Here is an 11741-nt window from a genome sequence, read left to right as displayed (position 1 = left end):
CTTATGATGACCTTATCAAAAATAAATTGACGTACTTATTAATTAATAATTAACAAGTTCAAAATAACAGCACCTAATGACCTTATTAAAATAAATTAATTTATTAATTATTCCTTTCATTTTTTTTTAAATTATCGAACTTATTTTAAAAAATGTTTCAGCGATGACTGAAGTCTGAAAATCGTTTTAATTAAGACCGATTATACGCTTTAGAAATTGATTTAATTACACTTTTGTGAGCGAAGACTCATATCACCAATTGATAAAATTGGTAAATGTATTTTTTTTTAATTTATAAGGAAATGACAAATTTTAATATCGACAGATGAGGGGAAATTTTTAGTGATAAGTTTTTGTCTTTATCTAAGCACTACCTGTGCCCGCGACTTCGTCCGCGTGGAATAGTTATTTTGGGCATCATTGAAGCCCTCAAGAATTAATTTTCCCCGTTGTTTTTTCACATTTTTCTTTATTTCTTCGCTCCTTAAAATTGCAGATTGATGTTATATAGCCTATAAACTCCTTCGATAAATGGTCTATTCAACACAAAAAGAATTTTTCAATTCGAACCAGTAGTTCATGAGATTAGCGCGTTCAAACAAACAAACAAACAAACTCTTCAGCTTTATAATATTATTATAGATAAACATGCGAGGATATAAGGTCATCTGCTACTTCAATTCATGTGAATTTATTTATTATGTGTCTTTTCCTTTTCCGAAGAAAATAAAATAAATAAATAAATGTCAACTTGCAGAAATTCATGTTTAGTTCCCGGCACCAAAAGAAAAAAAACATAGGACCACTCCATCTTTTTCCCACGGATGTCGTGAAAGGCGTCTAAAGGCTTATAAACTTGGGATTCTTCTTTTAGGCAATGGGCTAGCAACCTGTCACTATTTGAATCTCAATTCTATCATTAACCCAAACACCTGAACGAGATCTATCAGTTTTTTCAAGACTGTTGTCTCTGTCTCCCCCGCGAGGGATGTGGACGTAACTATATGTATGTATGGTGGACAGAGGCAATAGTCTCCAAATACTGTAAAGCAACCTATAACTGGATGGCTCTACATAAAATGAAACCTGTTGTGGGCAAAAAAGTATTACCAATGTATTTTCTACTATATATTCCAGGAAATAATATAAATAAATATAATTACGGGACAAATTACACAAAATGAGTTAGCCTCGAAGTAAATTCGAGTCTTGAGTTACGAGATACTAACTCAGCGATACTATATTTTATAATAAATACTTATATACATAAACATTCAAGACCCAGGCCACTCAAAGAAAGTGTCTTATCATGCCCTGCCCGGGATTCGAACCCGGGACCTCCGGTGTCACAGACAAGCGTATTACCACTGCGCCACAGAGGCCGTCAAAGAAAAATAAAAAGTTTCATACCTGAAATCGTTAACCATAATTTGTGGACAACAAACCATATTTTAATATCAATTCAAAGCAACGAACTTTGAAGGAAACTTGCTGAATTTTCGTATGTGTTTCAAGCAAACAAATGCGCGTAATTGAAAAATATTAAATCCGCTTTCAAGACATGTGTAATTTATATCCCAATTTCATTTGTACTGTACAGTGTATATACATATGTATGTATGTACATACCGCAATTGGCTAAGTCAACCTTTTTCTAACCTATCACATTAATTTTTTTTTCTTAAAGAAATAGGCCATATTGTGGGCTCTATAGTTTATTCAGTGATTTGTATCGCCGTCCGCGTGATGTCATTTATTAAACGGTTATTCGGAGCTGTTATTTCCAACTAAATAATTTTCTAATTAATTCAAGAAAAAATAACATAACGCAGGTAAAGAAAAAAATTAAATACCTACTTGAATCGATATTTTTATTTCCAGATTTAAGTTCAAAGAATGTTATTTGCAATGTCTTTTTTTATTAATTTTCAATTTTTTTTTTAATTTTTAACGACATTTATTTGTCCTTTTTTACCTAATGTTTCTCATTTATTTTCCATTAACAGCAACAATGAACATTTTCCAGGTTCTGTCAATAATTTACCCACTGACGGTTTTTCATTCGACATTGATAGCTCGTGTGACAATTGAAAGGGTTGGAATAAATTCTATTGACAAGACCAACAATTAAATACGAAAATGATGAAAGAGACGTCTTCTCCATGAGTTATTTTCAAAAATGACATCACCGGAAAATAAAACATTTTTATTTTCGATTGAAAATTTTATTGGATTTCCTAAAAAAAATTTTTTTTTTAATTAAAATATTTTTCGATACTGCTCTTTTCTTAATTCAAAATATAAAATAACTTTATTAATTTAAGTAAACCTAGCCAATTCTTGCATGGCGCAATATGGTAGCTGAATAAATATTTTTATGGGATTCTGTGTAACGCCGCCATGGCGGGGAGCGGGGCAGGCAGTATCCAACGCGGCAGAGTTCTCGCTCCACGCGAGCGTTACAGACGTCCGGTGGAGGTGTATTGTCATTGTGTTTTTTACGTGTTGTGTCAAAAACTGTTTGCTCCCAAACTGTATTGGATTTGAATGCTTGCTCTATTCAATGGTGAGTATTGTTTTTTTATTGTGATATTAATATAATTTTTTCCTTTGATGTTTGCGAGAGTGAAACATCTTAATGAATTATAAGATTATGCGGGACGATTGTGGTGTATTTTCGTGAATAAGGAAATACGAATTGTCTTCCTTATTTATGATGATTTTATGAAGTGACAATACTTTATGATAGATAAATAAATAATAAAAATATGTAGATATTATTATAATTATTAATTGGAGCGATAACTTTAAGCGATAATTCTTAAATAAAATTTTATTATTTTAATTACAGAATGAATGATAAAATTGAAATTTCTGCATTCAAATAAATTTTGAGTAGACTTTTTGAGTTGACATGATAAAATAATTAAAAAAGTAATGAAGCTTTGAAAGTATATTCAAAAAAATATTTTGTTTTAACATTATCTGAAATAAAAATATGGCAACGTCAATTTGAAATCAACTGTCAATACTTATTTAAGGAGACAGTCGGGAAAACGTCTCTACCTACATCCATTCTAAACCACATATCATATAAATAAAATAAAAAAAAATTACGGTAACCAAGTGTAACCTCAAGAAAGATAAAGTTATAAATATCATGGATGTCTTAAAAGGCGAAAATATATAATATATTGTAATATACTATAGGCCGCCCGCGACTTCATCCGCGTGGAATCAATCCCGCGGGAGGTGGGATAAAAAGTAGCCAATATGTTATTCTGGGTCTCCAGCTACCTACATACCAAATTTCATCGTAATCGGTTCAGTAGTTTTTGCGTGAAAGAGTAACAAACTTTCATACTGACATCCTGACATACTCACAAACTTTTGCATTTGTAATATTAGTAGGATTAATAATATATAAGTCACCGAAGTAGGTGTATAAATTTCATTTATGCTTATTTAATAAAGATTTATTACTATTATGATTATGAATGTATGAGAGTTATTAAAAGACAAGAAAAGCATTTTTTTTTTTCAAAAAAAGTTTATTCACCATTAACCTAGTTGGTATTTGTGACCCAAATAGAAATAATAGCAAATGTTACGTGCAAATATTAGTCAGGACTTTTTATGGCCGGAGCTTTTGGGTTGTAATGTTCAGGGGAAGTATGCTTTATGGCTTGAACCTTGAGCTTTTTAATCTTTTAATTTTAAGAGATGCTTGTAATAATTATTCTCTTTATCGTTTTCATTTTTTGTTTAGACAATAAGCTTGTATTATACATAAAGTTCCACAGTACCACATAAAGTTTCTGTCAAACCCAATGGTTGACTGATAGAAAATGCTTCTAGCATTAAGTCCGCCAATTGAGCTATACATTTATATTTTGTGCAATAAAGTTTAAATAAATATTATAAACTTAACATATTATTAAGCTTTTGGTCTTCCAATTTCATCTTTAAGTTTTACCGTTAAATACCGTTTAATTACCGTGTGATTCCTGACCATTAGAATAGATACCACTCAAAATCTTTCCTACGGATGTTGTAAAAGGCGACTAAGGAATATGCTTATAATATTGTAGGCGACGGGCTAGCAATCTGTCAATTATTTAATCTCAATGCCATCGTAAAGCCATACAGCTGGTAGTGGCCTTTCAGTCTTTTGAAGACTATTGGCTCTGTCTACCCCGCAAAATATGTATGTATATTTATTTATTTACCAACACAAATTCGAGTGTGGTCGCTCATTCTTAAAACAGATTCCACGGTTCCAAATTTCGCTTCAATAAAAACAACAAGGCGTCATTTTTCACTTCAAACCAGTTAATTATAGACTTTACAGTGTCAAAAATAGAGATGAAACTGGAATAGCAATGTGCATCATTAAAGCAAGAGGTCAACAGTAAATGGGGAACTTTATGAGAGAATTTCATGAGATACTTCTAAAGTGAAGGTTTTTTTTTTTTGTGGAATTGGTTTTATGTAATTTTTTCAGTGTTCAGTACAAATTAAACTTACATACATACATACAATGTGCCGCGTCGTTTCCAGCAATACAATACAAAAAAAGAATAGGATCACTCCATCTCTTCCCCGTGGATGTCGTAAAAGGCGATGATGTATATGTTGATGTTGACCTGACCTCTTACCAGGACGTTCTAAAGATCAAGGTACGTTTGTGTACGCCTTCCCACTCTGACCTTTCCCTCCACACTCTCCTTGTATATTTGCCAGTTAGCTTTCATTCATCCCATGACCAAACCATCTGTATTTATTACATTTTATAACAAATTCAAATTAAAAAAAATATTCATTATTATGGGACATTTCAACATCACTTAATAATTGTCATATCTTTTGGATTCACAACGTTGGTCGACGTCGAATTGATTACTTAAAACTGAGTTAAGTGCCGCTTCTAAAGAGCAGTACAGGATATCCATAGCCATCCGATAGGGGAAACGCAGCTAGTGTGATGGGTACCTTTGAGCCGGGTACGATTAGGGGTGGTATTTTTGACTGACATAAAAAAAATCATGTAAAATGTAATTGAATCTCAATTCCATCTTAAATCCATACAGCTGAACGTAGCCTTTCAGTCTTATCAAGACTGTTGGCTCTGGCTACCCCGCAAGGGATATAGAAGTGACTATATGTATGTATGTTTATAAACACATACATATATAAATATAGTCACGTCTATATGCCTTACAAATCTTCTATCAATCTTGTCATAATAAAGTTGTAATCTATATTAATATATAAATCATAATGATAATACTTAAATATTAAAAATACATTTTTAAATATCATATATATCCTAATTAAATAACTTACTATATATACATATATTATACTTTACCACATAATATAAAACTAATAAAATACCTTTCAAAATCAAACTTAATATGTTAATAAACTTTGTACTAAACTAAAATACTAACAACCTGAATTTATATAAATAAAAGCGTTAACTTATTTGCCACACTCCATATTCTTCGTAGTCTAACTAAAATGAATTGAATGCTCACAGTCGCACGGCGCATGAGTCATGCTTGTTTACACCAATCTTGGGATATTTTGTACCTCCGTGGTAATTATGTGGGTAGTTTGAATTGTTTAATTAGTTAGACACCTTTATGTTCGTAATATATTATAATTTTGTACTTAATTTGAGAAAATAATAAATGTTCTTTCTAAATGTAAATAAATATTCCTAAAATGTTATTTTGTGAAGGGACCTAGTGTTTATAATACAGGCTCGGCCTAGTTAAACACTAGTGTGATGGACTCAACCAATAATTATGTGATTACGATTACCTAAATACATTATTACTGTACCTAATTAGACGTAAGTCCAAATATGTATGTTTTTATGAAATAAATAAATTATTATTATTATTATTATTATAAGGTAGACGGAGCCAATAGTCCCGAAAAGACTGAATGGCCACGTTCAGCTCCTCTGCTTAATGATGGAATTGAGATCCAAATAGTGACAGGTTGCTAGCTCATCGCCTTAAAAAAGGATCGCAATTTTATAAGCCTATCCCTTAGTCACCTTTTATCCATCTATGGGAAAGAGATGGAGTGGTCTTATTCTTTTTGGTATTGGTGCCGGGAACCACACGGCACAATATATAAACATATTTCAATAAACCACACCTTATTATTTCCAAGCACTCAGAAATAACAGCAACCACATTTTATTACAATTCACCGTGTATTCGACAGACGCCTCTATAAAATTCTTACGTCATGGTGACGGTAGCCGTTATGTAAAAATAAACGCATGCCCTCTATATCAATGTTTATAGCTCTACGTGGCACTGTGAAAAACAAAACATGTGTGCGGTAGGTAGTAAACAATGATTTTTCTGCACCTTCAAATGAAGTATGTGTAAAAAAAAATGATGCATTTGTTGGAAGAACGAAAATGGCGGAACTCGTTTCTGTAATAGCAGAGATTAATATTGATAAAAAAATAGATAATTTGACGATATAATTATTATTGAAATAATTAGTTTCACATTCATTCATGTTTTTTTTTATGTAGTCAATGTGCATCGTCCACGATTTAGATTTAAAAGATATATAGCAACCTGTCACTATTTGAATCTCAATTCTATCATTAAGCTAAACAGCTAACCTATCCGTGGCCTATCACTCTTTTTTTTTGGCTCTATCTTCCCCGTAAGGAATATAAACGTGATTATATATTATATGGATGTATTTCTTAATAGAACCGAATAATGATTAGTTTCTAAACGGAACCAATTAACATATTCTGAATTTATGCCACACGGCCGACCAAAATAAACTTTACCTACATTAACATTCCAAAAGATCACAGGATTAATTATGATGTGAAACATGTAATTAGCCGGCAAATGAGCCCGAAATATGCCTATAATCTTAAGGAGATTATAGGTACAATAATGATAATCACAAAATAGGAGGTTGCAGATGTAAAACTCGATTCTGGAATGAAGATAATATTTATTTGTAAAAAAAAAAATTATAATTAAAATCTCAACCTTAAAATACATTACAAAGCTTAGAATAAAAAAATAATAAAACTAATTTAAAAATGGCGGTCAAAGACGTATCACAATTCTGATGCGTTGTGCGAGGCGGCTAAGGGATAGGCTTTTAAACTTGGGATTTTGGGTTAAGGCGATGGGCTAGCAACCTGTCACTATTTGAATCTCAATTCTATCATTAAGCCAAACAGCTGAACGTGGCCTGTCAGTATGTGCGAGGAATCTAAAATCTGTCTACATGCTGAAATCCCTGCCTACATTATTTTCATCCATATTTATTTATCAACTAGCTGTGCTCGCGACTTCGTCCGCGTGGAATAGTTATTTTGGGCATATTTTTACATTTTTTACATATTTTTTCATTATTTCTTCGCTCCTCATAGTTGCAGCGTGATGTAATAAAGCCTCCCTCGATAAATGGTCTATTCAACACAAAAATAATTTTTCAATTCGAACCAGTAGTTTCCGTGATTAGCGCGTTCAAACAAACAAACTCTTCAGCTTCATAATAGCAGATAAAAGGGAATCAGTATAAATACTAACATTCCTTCTACATATACGTTATTTTGTATCACAGCAATGCGTCACAGGCTTAAACTTTGGTAATTAATCACTGGGAAAACGCTTATTTTATTTTATTATGTAATTAAGCTTTCCACTCGTCTTTGTTTTATCAACACATTCCGGTCTTCATGTATACTTTTAAAATTCAGGTTTTTTATCAAAAAAATATTAAACACAGGTCCTCTAAGGTAGCTTTAAATTAAGTTCATGAGCGTACAGGCTCGCCTTTTACGACATCCATGGTAAAGAGAACGAGTGGTCCTATTCTTTTTTTTCTTGATGCCGGGAACCGTTTATTATAAAATACAGTGTCGTTGAGTTAGTAAGTGCAGAGTGGTTCCCGGCACCATAAGAAAAAAGAATAGGACCACTCCATCTCTTTCCCACGGAAGTCGAAGAAGGCGACTAAAGGATAGACTTATAAACTTGGGATTCTTCTTCTAGGCGATGGGTTGGCAACCTGTCACTATTTGAATTTCAATTTTATCACTAAAGCTAAACAGCTGAGCGTAGATCAGTGTATAGATGATAATGTTTCTTACTTTGATTAAATAAATATATTGTATTAAAAAATATTACATTTTTTGTTCCTCCAAACGCCAATTTCATATGTAAGGAACTTTAATAATACCTACACGGTAATCGTAAGAATGAACATAAAAATTTGTGATAGAATATATCGAGTAGGAGCGTCTTGTTCAGCAATACAAAATATTCTATCTTTTAGTACATTTCTAACAGAAGAATAAGCACTTAAATAAACGGTTTCATCTCGAAATAATGGGTAAAATAGTTCTTTTGTACGCAAAGACCATTTGCGCATAAGCACTAAACACTAAATGATATAAATCACTCTTACAGAAAACAATTCTACGTGAGACTAATTTATATCTAGAGTAGGTTTACGCCCGCAGTCTCGCTTACATTTATTTGTGTGTGTTCCTTTAACTTTCGAATAAAGACCACGCTATATATTTCCCATGAATCCCGTTAAAGGCGACTAAGGGAAAGGCTAATGCGCTGAGAAAGCTATGGTCGGTGTTTCTCTTTGAGATTGAATCTGGAACGAGGGGATCCGTAGACGAACGAAAATAACCGACATAGCATATAAAAGAAGTTTAAAAACACAAAATTGCTGAGATTAATCAATGGCTTTTTGGTTAATTTTCCACGAAATTAATAATAAATATGTTTATGTTTAACACAGATACGTACTATTATAATTTCTATATATTAATTTATTTGTCTTTTCGATACTATGTATTAGTAAACAGAAGAAACTTTATTGGTTTATGCACCATAGTATAAGATAATATTAATAGGCAACTATGTAACTTTTGTTTCCCTAATAAAGATAAAAATAAAAAAAATAAAATAGCTCAGGGCAGCAAAAACCACATCTCTATAAGGCCCTATGTGGCCGATAGGGTCAAAAAGTCCTCGAGTGGAGACCATGTACGGGAAAGCCCAGCGTATGACGCCCCCCCGCAAGATGGACTGATGGTCTGAGAGGTTAGTGCGAGTTTTATTCCATCAAACGCGTCGAGCAAGTAACCGCGTATTTGTATGTGATTTGATCAGCGCCATCTAGTAGTAAAGCTGTGGCACTAATGCAATACTATACAAACTCGTGATTAGTTGCTCGACGCGTTTGATCTAGTAAGCTCGCACTAACAACTCTGGTGAAATCCGTGGGGAAACTCTGGTGAAGTTCGTGGTGAAACGTTGGGTGCAGGTCGCCTTCAACACAGCGAGGTGGAAATCATTGAGGGAGACCTAAGTTCAGCAGTGGACGTCTTAATGCTGAAATGATGATAAAAGTTTTGTAGTTCATGTCAATATACACACATACATACATACATAAAATCACGCCTCTTTCCCGGAGGGGTAGGCAGAGACTACCTCTTTCCACTTGCCACGATCTCTGCATACTTCCTTCGCTTCATCAACATTCATAACTCCCTTCATGCAAGCTCGGCGGTTTCCGGTACTTTTGACCTGACCCTTTACAAGGACGTCCTTAATTTGATCAAGATGTGTCATGTCATGTCAATGTAAACCAACCAAATCAAATAACGCGGATGGCCAATTTGCTAAAAACCAGGTAAATTTGGCAGACACCCAATAGGTTTAGTCTGAACAAATATTTACGCTCGCGCGCTGTGAATGGCCACAATAAACCTGTTTTATGGACTATAAGGTTTATTCCAGTGGTTTGCTTCTGTGGTAATTTCAGGATAAAAATATGTTCTTCAATTATACATTCATATAATCACGTCCATATCCCTTGCGCGGTACTTGTGATTCTTCTGTTATGCGATAGCTAGCAACCTGTCACTATATTTACGAGATTCCATTTTAAGCCATACAGCTGAACGTCTTTTTGAGACTGTAAGCTCTGTCTACCCGGTAAGGGATAAAGACTTAATTGTATGTATAACATGTAGTTGAAACCCTAGACTGCATATGAAACCTATATATGTCAGTCAGTCAGTGTTTTATATATTTAGAAGATATAACTTTCCTTTGGTGCCGTGTGGTTCCCGGCACCATTACAAAAAAGAATAGGACCACTCCATCTCTTTCCCACGGATGTCGTAAAAGGCGACTAAGAGATAGGCTTATAAACTTGGGATTCCACTTTTAGGCGATGGGCTAGCAACCTGTCACTATTTGAATCTCAATTCTATCACTAAGCCAAACAGCTGAGCGTGGCCTATCAGTCTTTTCAAGACTGGTGGCTCTGTCTACCCCGCTAGGGATATAGACGTGATCATATGTATGTATAACTTTTCTCATTATTATCTCAACCTTCGTTATCATTCTTCCTTGAACGAATGTAATCACAAATGATCTATTATTTTGACATGAAAGCCAACGAATATGGCTAATGATGGATTAAGAGCGGCTTGTAATATCTGTTATGTTACAGCCATGTGGCGTATTCGGATGAAATTCACATTATTTACACTATCCAATTTCAGATGCCGATTTTGTTAACGATTTGTTTTTTTATAGGGTCCCTAGTGCCGTGTGGTTCCGCGCACTAATATAAAAAAAATATAGTCCATCTCTTTCCTTTGGCTGTCGTAAAAGATAAAGATAAGATTGATAAGCTTATAAACTTCAGATTCTTCTTTTAGGCGATGGGCTAGCAACCTGTCACTATTTCGATCTCAACTTTATTTTGTTAAGCCAAACAGCTGAACGTGGATCAGTCATTACATGACTGTCGGCTCTGTCTACCCCGCAAGTGATATAGACGGGGTTGACAGAGCCAACAGTCTTGATAAGACTGATAGGCCACATTGCGCTTAATAATAGAATTTAGATTCATATAGTGACAAGTTGCTAGCCCGTCGCCTAAAAGAAGAATCCTAATATTATGAGCCTATGCCTTAGTCGCCTTTTACGACTCCATGGGAAAAAGTTGGGGTTTTCATTTAATCTATTTAATCTATATATATAAAACTCTTCCGTTACTGAGTGACTGACTGACAGACAACGCACAGTCGAAACTACTGGTCGTAGACAGCTGAAATTTGGAATGTAGGTTCCTTGGGATATGTAGGGGAGCACTAAGAAAAGATTTTTGGAAATTCAACCCCCAAGGGGGGGAAAAGAGGTAAATACGTTTCTATGAAAAATCTTATTCCTTGGGTTTATAAACTTGAAACTTGGCATGAACACGTACATAGGCAAGTAAATATGTTTGACATTATAAGTTTTTTCAAACTACCCTCCAATCGTGATTTAGGGGGTGCGATTGGGTGACTGATTTATTAACGCACAGCCGAAACCGCTCGGTATAGGAGTCTGAGATTTTGAACAGAGGTTCCTTTAGTAACATAAGTGAGCACTAAGAAGGGATTTTTGAAATGTCAACCCCCAAGGGGGGGAAACGGGATAAACTGAGCCGGGGCTGCGGGAAAGTTCTAACGAGATACCGTGGCCCCGGAACGCAAAGGGCAACTGAAGGAACGAGGTGGGTTTTAGTCAGTAAAAGTCTGACACTCCCTTCCGTTCCACCCAGAGCGGGAGAGGTCATTTGATGATTTCCCATCCTTAAAAAAAAAGACTTTGTATGACAACTTTCAGTCGGCCGCGCGGACGGAGTCGCGGGGG

General features: G+C 34.4%; 1 protein-coding gene across 2 annotated transcripts in view; it reads left to right on the top strand.

The window, feature by feature from the left end:
- The first annotated feature begins 2432 nt into the window (after positions 1 to 2432).
- The window catches only part of LOC106138387 (leucine-rich repeat-containing protein 24), a 46919-nt gene continuing 37610 nt past the window's right edge, over positions 2433 to 11741 (top strand). The window contains exon 1 of one of the 2 annotated variants that reach the window (XM_013339519.2): positions 2433 to 2566. The gene's annotated coding sequence lies outside the window, so the exon portion shown is untranslated. The remainder of the gene's footprint in view (positions 2567 to 11741) is intronic. The other variant, XM_060950237.1, reaches the window with a different exon arrangement.

The sequence above is a fragment of the Amyelois transitella genome, chromosome 21, assembly GCF_032362555.1.
Source record: "Amyelois transitella isolate CPQ chromosome 21, ilAmyTran1.1, whole genome shotgun sequence".
Lineage (NCBI taxonomy): Eukaryota > Metazoa > Arthropoda > Insecta > Lepidoptera > Pyralidae > Amyelois > Amyelois transitella.
Note: the sequence above shows the minus strand (reverse complement) of the source record. Positions and strands in the feature narration are given on the sequence as shown.